Source organism: Notamacropus eugenii, chromosome 6 (assembly GCF_028372415.1).
Source record: "Notamacropus eugenii isolate mMacEug1 chromosome 6, mMacEug1.pri_v2, whole genome shotgun sequence".
Lineage (NCBI taxonomy): Eukaryota > Metazoa > Chordata > Mammalia > Diprotodontia > Macropodidae > Notamacropus > Notamacropus eugenii.
In genome coordinates this window covers 353290950-353299137 of record NC_092877.1, presented here as the reverse complement: position 1 = coordinate 353299137, position 8188 = coordinate 353290950, and positions in this window count along the sequence as shown.

Below are 8188 nucleotides of genomic sequence, written 5' to 3'. Positions count from 1 at the left end.
CCTGTATTTCTTATTTCCTAGTGGCAAGAACATTACTCGACAGTTGATCCTAACACTTTGAGTTCCAATTTCTTTACCTCCCTCCCTCTCCACCCCTTCCCTTTGGAAGGCAAGCAATTCAATATAGGCCAAATCTGTGTAGTTTTGAAAATGACTTCCATAATAGTTGTGTTGTATAAGATTAACTATATTTCCCTCCATCCTATCCTGTCCCCCCTTACTTCTATTCTCTTTTGATCCTATCCCTCCCCATGAGTGTCGACCTCGAATTGCACTCTCCTCCCCATGCCCTCCCTTCTATCATCCCCCCCACCCTGCTTGTCCCCTTATCCCCCACTTTCCTGTATTGTGAGATAGGTTTTCCTACCAAAATGAGTGTGCATTTTATTCTTTCCTTTAGTGGAATGTGATGAGAGTAGACTTCATGTTTTTCTCTCACCTCCCCTCTTTATCCCTCCACTAATGAGTCTTTTGCTTGCCTCTTTTCTGAGAGATAATTTGCCCCATTCAATTTCTCCCTTTCTCCTCCCAATATATTTCTCTGTCACTGCTTGATTTCATTTTTTTTTTTTAAGATATGATCCCATCCTCTTCAATTCACTCTGTGCACTCTGTCTCTATGTATGTGTGCGTGTGTGCATGTGTGTGTGTGTAATCCCACCCAGTACCCAGATACTGAAATGTTTCAAGAGTTACAAATATTGTCTTTCCATGTAGGAATGTAAACAGTTCAGCTTTAGTAAGTCCCTTATGACTTCTCTTTGCTGTTCACCTTTTCATGGTTCTCTTCATTCTTGTGTTTGAAAGTCAAATTTTCTTTTCAGCTCTGGTGTTTTCATCAAGAATACTTGAAAATCCTCTATTTCATTGAAAGACCAATTTTTCCCCTGAAGTATTATACTCAGTTTTGCTGGGTAGGTGATTCTTGGTTTTAGTCCTAGTTCCTTTGACTTCTGGAATATCCTATTCCATGCCCTTCGATCCCTTAATGTAGAGGCTGCTAGATCTTGTGTTATCCTGATTGTATTTCCACAATACTTGAATTGTTTCTTTCTAGCTGCTTGCAATATTTTCTCCTTGACCTGGGAACTCTGGAATTTGGCCACAATGTTCCTAGTAGTTTCTCTTTTTGGATCTCTTTCAGGCGGTGTTCTGTGGATTCCTTGAATATTTATTTTGCCCTCTGGTTCTAGAATCTCAGGGCAGTTTTCCTTGATAATTTCATGAAAGATGATGTCTAGGCTCTTCTTTTGATCATGGCTTTCAGGTAGTCCCATAATTTTTAAATTGTCTCTCCTGGATCTATTTTCCAGGTCTGTTGTTTTTCCAATGAGATATTTCACATTATCTTCCATTTTTCCATTCTTCTCTCTTTGTTCTGTGATTTCTTCGTTTTGCATAAAGTCATTAGCCTCCATCTGTGCCATTCTAATTTTGAAAGAACTATTTTCTTCAGTGAGCTTTTGAATCTCCTTTTCCATTTGGCTAATTCTGCTTTTGAAAGCATTCTTCTCCTCATTGGCTTTTTGAACCTCTTTTGCCAATTGAGTTAGGCTAGTTTTCAAGGTGTTAATTTCTTCAACATTTTTTTGAGTCCCCTTTAGCAGGGAGCTGATCTGCTGTTCATGCTTTGACTTTATGTCTCTCATTTCTCTTCCCAGCTTTTCCTCTACCTCTCTAACTTGATTTTCAAAATCCTTTTTGAGCTCTTCCATGGCCTGAGCCCATTGGGTGGGCTGGGACACAGAAGCCTTGATTTCTGTGTCTTTGCCTGATGGTAAGCATTGTTCTTCCTCATCAGAAAGGAAGGGAGGAAATGCCTGTTCACCAAGAAAGTAACCTTCTATAGTCTTATTTCTTTTCCCTTTTCTGGGCATTTTCCCAGCCAGTGACTTGACCTTTGAATATTCTCCTCACACCCACCTCGCCTCCTGATCCTCCCAGCCAGCGCTTGGGGTCTGAGATTCAAATGCTGCTTCCAGCCTTAGGGCTTTTGGCAGGGGCAGGGCTGCTATTCAATGTGAGATTAAGTTTAGGTGCTGAGGTCAGGGCAGGGCCGCCTCTCAGGCTCAGTTCCCTCAGGGGGTTTATGCACAGACCTTCCACAATGGATCCAGGCTCCTGCCCCCTTGGGGAGCCCCAGTCTGCAGCCGCCTCTCAGCTTCTACCTCCCCGGGGGAAGGGGGCCTGAATTATGGGGGCACCCCACGCCCCTCTCGACCCGCCAAAGAGACTCTCTCACTGATCCCCGTCACCTGTGGGTGGAGGGACTTGTGCGGCCACTGGAGATCCCGTCCCTGAAGCCTGCTCGGATCTGCTCCTCTTGGTGCCGCGGCCGCGGCAGGGCTGCACTCAGCTCCCAGTCCCGGCGCCCAGTCCGCAGAGCGAAGAGCCCCCCGCGAGAGGTTTGCAGGTCTCTCCGGAACAGAAATCTCCCTTGCTCCAATGTTCCGTGGCCTCTGGGTGCAGAATTTGCCGTGAGTTACTTCCCTGTAGCCGTTCTATGGGTTGTGGGTTCGGAGCTATGTGTATGTGCGTCTTTCTACTCCGCCATCTTGGCTCCGTCGCCTAAAAATAGACATATAGACATACAGACCCCTTAAAAAAAATCCCCACTCCTCAGGTCATGCCAGTAGTGAATGACATCTATGCCCAAGGTACAGAAACTATATGTTCACCACCTAATTAACATACTTGACACAACACTTATTGAATCTTTCTTATATAAGCTTTAGCATCATTCCTGTTGGGTTGCGAGTTCCCTGGAGGAGCTCTTCCCACCTTTATTAATGTTACGATAAACTTTTTTGCCATTCTATTAGAAGACTGCCTGAGTCCACAAATTCTTTCCAGACAACTCCACCCTGAACCTCTGTATTTTGGGGTCCCTGCACCCCTAAAACCACATCCATAATGGTTGGACCAGTTCACCACTCCACCAGTAGTTTATTAGTCTACTTATTTTCTTTCATCTCCAACTTTTGTCAATTCTGATAGGTCTGAGGGGGTATCTCAGAGCTATTTTGTCTTTCTCTAATCAATAGAGCATTGTTTTTATATGACTATAGATAGCTTTTATTTCTTCTTCTGAAAACTGCCTATTTATGTGCTTTGACAGTTTATCAGTTGGGAAGTGGCTCTTATTTTAATAATTTTGACCCAGTGACCTATCTATATATTTGAGAAATGAAGCTTTTAGCTTCATTTTTTAACAGTAAAATTTTTTATATTGCTTCATTGTCTATGGTATCTTTTAACAAAATATAGTTTCCCTGATTCTCTCTTCTAATTAGGTTTGTCCGAGGTCATAATTGCCACCCCTGACTTTTTTTTTAATTTCAGCTGAAGAATAATAGATTCTGCACCAGCCCTTTATTTTAACTCTGTGTGTGTCCTGTTTCAAGTGTGTTGCTTGTGAACAACAAATTGTTGGATTCTGGTTTCTAATATATCTGCTTCCATTTGATGGTGAACTCATCCCATCCACATTCATGATTGTGATTATTGTATATTTCTCTCCATTCTACTTTTCTGTATTTCTCCTTCTTTCTCTTTTTATCCCATCCCTCCTGTAAAGTTTGTTTTGTTTCTGACCTCTGCTTTCCTTTTATCATTCTTCCATACCACCCCTCTACTTCTTATCCCTTTCTTCCTCTATTTCCCTATTGGATAAGATAGATTTCTGTACCCAACTGTGCATATATATATATTCTTCCTTCTTTGAACCAATGCTTTTTTTCTGAAGTGTAAAAGCTAGAGATTTATTGTTATTTTGTGATTAATAAATTGTCAGATTGGCTATGACACTTTCCTACAACTACATACCAGTATTCACTAGTACAGAAGTTGGTACTTAACCAGATTGAGGCACAAGACAGAAAGAGCAGACATGTGAATATCATTGGTAACTCAACTTACACTCTTCATGCCTGTGTACTGCATATGATTCTTGCCAAGAAAAAGTGTCTGAATAGCTTAGTGGGGCAATATGGCCTCCACAACCATTTTTGTAGCAAGCAGTTATAGAAGTAATGGAATTGAACTTCAATATTTTCCTTGATTTTATTGGTCTGCACTTCTGTTACTTGAACATACTTCAGTTTTTTAAAAACTATACACAAGGGAAAAAAACTGACCTAAGAAAATACTGAACCAGTCAGTCAAATATATGACTAACTTCTAGGACATCTTTGAATTGGTCCTAGAGGAATGTACCACCCTAACAGTTTGAGAACTGGGCAAATAGGATTTCTCTGGAAGAATGACTGTATAAAGAAAAGCCTAGGGTTCTTACTATATAGTTAGAACAACTCTTTATCTTTTATCTGCAAATTATATTTCTACACTACCCAATATCCATTTCAATTCAAATAGATTCTTGTTTACCAGGTATAATCCTGGTTCAATTTGGAGGCAGATTTTCTCCAAAATGTCTCCTCACTGAGCCTCTGAAAGCATAATGTCTTTGAACTAATTCTGATGAAAGTAAGATTGAAATATTACATACCACCCCTCCCCCATTTTCCCTTTACCATAAAAACTGTTTTGTGTGCTTCCTTTATGTGAGAAAATTCCCCCATTTTACCCCTCCCTTACCCTGCCTTCTAGTACATCTTTCTCACCCCTTCATTTTTTTGATAATCCCAACATAATCAACTCACACATACTCATGTTCTCTGTCTATGTAGACTCCTTCCAACTGCCCTAATAGTGATAAAGTTCTTAGGAGTTACATGTAACATTTTCCCATATAGGAATATAAACAGTCTAGCTTTATTGAGCCTCTTATGATTACTTTCACGTTTATCTTTTTATACTCCTATTGCATCTTGTATTTGAATGTCAAATTTTTGTTCAGCTCTGGTCTTTTCATCAGGAATGTTTCAAAGTCCTCTATTTCATTTAAGTTCATTTTTCTCCCAGAAGGATTATACTGTTTTGCTGAGTAGCTTAACCTTGATTGGAATCCTATTTCCTTTGTCTTCCAGAATATCATATTTCAAGCCCTCTGTTACTTTAATATGAAAGCTGCTAAGTCTTGTGTAATCCTGACTGTTGTTGTTCAGGCATGTTCAACTCTTCATTACCCCATAGACATGTCCATGGGGTTTTCTTGGCAAAGATACTACAGGGGTTTGTCATTTCCTTCTCTAGTGTGTCCCCATTTTACAGATGAAGAACTGGGGCAAACAGGATTTAAATTTGCTCAAATCCATAGGCTTTCTCCACTGTGCCATCTAACTGCCAGTCCTGCCTGTGGCTCCACAGTATTTGAATGACTCCTTTGTAGCTGACTGCAAAACTTTCTTAAGCTGGAAGCTCTTCAAATTTGGTTATAACATTCCTGGGAATTTTAATCTTGGGATCTCTTTTAAGAAGTGTTCAGTGGATTCTTTCAATTTCTATTTTACCTTCTGAATCTAAGCCATCAGAATAGTTTTCCTTGATAATTTCTTAAACTAGGCTTTTTTTTTTTAAATCAGGGCTTTCAGGTAGTCCAACAATTTTAAAATTTCACTCCTCAATCTATTTTCTAGGCCAGTTGTTTTTTCAGTGAAATATATTATGTTTTTGTCTATTTTTTCTTTTTTTTGACTTTGTTTTATTGTTTCTGGAATTATTTTCTTTAATGAGCTTTTGTACTTCCTTTTCCATTTGGCCTAGTCTGCTTTTTAAGTTCTTTTCTTCGGTGAATTTTCATGCCTCTTTTATCAGAGGCCAATTCTATTGTTTTAAGATGATGTTTTCTTCAGGATTATTTTTGGGCCTCTTTTATCAAATAATTAATTTTCTTTTCATTATTTTCTTGCATCATTCTCACTTCTTTTCCCATTTTTTTCTCTATAACTTTTATCTTTTTCTATAACTCTTCCAGGAATTCTAGCATTTTTCTTTGATATTTTGCTTGTATTTGTTTTCACAATGTTATCTTTGTCTGAGTTTGTGTCCTAATCTTCCCTGTCACCATAGGAGATCTTTACAGTCAAGTTCTTTTTATTGTTTGTTCATTTCCCCAGTCTATTTCTTGCCTTTGAACTTTATGTTAAAATTGGGCTCTGTTCATCCGGAGGTAGGGAGGCACTGTCTCAAGCTCCCTTAGACACTGGAACTGTGACCAGATCCCCTGCTCTCCTGCAGCCACAAGCATTAGTATTTCTTTTTGTCTTGAAATTACAACCAGGGCCTCTCCTCCTTTATGACCAACCCCAGGTGCTCCTCTCCACCCTGGAATTATGATCTAGAACAGTTTATGGGTGACAGAATTGCCAATCAGTGCCAACTTCACCCAATGCCATCAAAGGGTCCCCTGTAATCAGTCATCTAACCCCTTGACCAGCTCTGGGCTGAGATATTTTGAAGCTGCTGCTGTTGCTGCATGTACTCCAGACTGGTGGCCAGCCTGGTGTCACAGACTTCTTTTGCTGACCTCCTAAGTTGTCTTAGACTGGAAGAATGTCTCACTTTGATCCTTTGTTGACTCTGCTGCTCCAACATTTGATTTAAGGCATTATTTTAAAGTTGTTTGGAGGGGAATGTTGAGAGAGTTAAGCTGAGTTTCTGTCTCTAATCCATCATCTTGGCTCTAATAAAGAAACTTTTGATCTCTGAGGGATATTCCTAGAATCCTGAGGTGGTAGATATAGACTTCCATACTTTAGTTTGAGGTGACAGGGGCTGGGATATAAGCTGGGATATAGTTAGAAAAGACAATAAAACTTGTCACAAAATTGAAAGGAATCCAAGAAGTCTGCACCAATTTAAAATATAGTGATAGTTTGTAAATTAAGGGAATCTTAAGAGATTACACTGCTAACAACTTGAGAGTTTATGCTATGATTTAAAATGTAGATAAATATAACTCCTTGGGAGGGGGACATGCTCAGCCAGCATTCCAAGTAAGCTCATGGGAGCTTGGGGTGGATGGACTTGCTTCAGAAGGCAGGAAGTACCCAACATAAGGATGGCACTAAATAAGAATGACTTTAATACACCCTAAATTATAGACATGAAAAAAAAGACTAGGAATGATTCCCTCCTTAGTTTTCATACTGATAATAACCTACAAATAACCTGACTTTGCTAGGGAACTTAACCAATGCAGTCTTGCGTCCAGATCCTGGGTACTATAATAAGATTTCCATATGTTAAACTTTTTGGATGTTCTCTCTTCTTATCACCTCACTATACTTTGGGACTTGGTTAAAGAATCTCTCCCCTGGGAACCTCCCTTCAACTTTAAAATAAAATAGTTTTTAGTATCAGAATGTCACATATAATAACTGCTATTCAGTCTCAAATGCTTCACCTATCTATAAAATGTATTTCATGGAAAGAAAATTTCCCCCTAAAGATCTTAAAGACTTCTGGAAAATGTGTTTCTATGGCCTTGGAAGGCCAGTGAGTTCCCTGAACAATAGCCCTATGATACTGCCTAAGAGCAGGAAGACATGATTCCTTATTTATTGAGCTATTTCGGAGCTTGTGACATTATGTGCAGCATAGGTGAGGGATATCTGGCTTCAGCGAGGTGGCACGGGGCATAGTGTCAGGAAGACATCTTCCTGAGTTCAAATCTGGCCTCAGACACTTACCAGCTGTGTGACCTGAGCAAATCACCTAACCCTCAGTTTGCCTCAGTTTCCTCTTTTATAAAATGAACTGGAGAAGGAAATGGCAAACTGCTCCAATATCTTCTCCAAGAAAACCCCAAGTGGGGTCACAAAGAGTCTGATAGAACTGAAAATGACTGAACTACAAATCAGGTCTATGTGACAATTCATAAATAGGTTTTCCTGGTGCTACTCCTAAAATATTTATATTTCCCATCCTTTAGATACAGCACCTTTGGCCATGTTTTAATTCCAATTTTTTATACTATTGTTCTTCTGTGGAAATCTCACTTTTTTCTGGTGAGAAACTTGGGCCACGGCCGTTCTTTTAGATAGATGGCATAGATGTCTTTCATGCTTTTGAAAAACATTGTGAATTTCTCGATTTGTTGTTCATCTCTCTGGGAAGTGTCACCCCTGCTTCCCTGTGCTAGCCCACCCTTGAGCTGACACCATCTAATTGTAGAAAGCTTTTTCCTTTCAGGAAATCATTGTCTTTTTGCAATTTTTCCTGTTCTAGTGCCATCCTTGGGGGCCAAACAGAGCAAGTTGAATCCCTCTTTCACTCAACAGTTCAG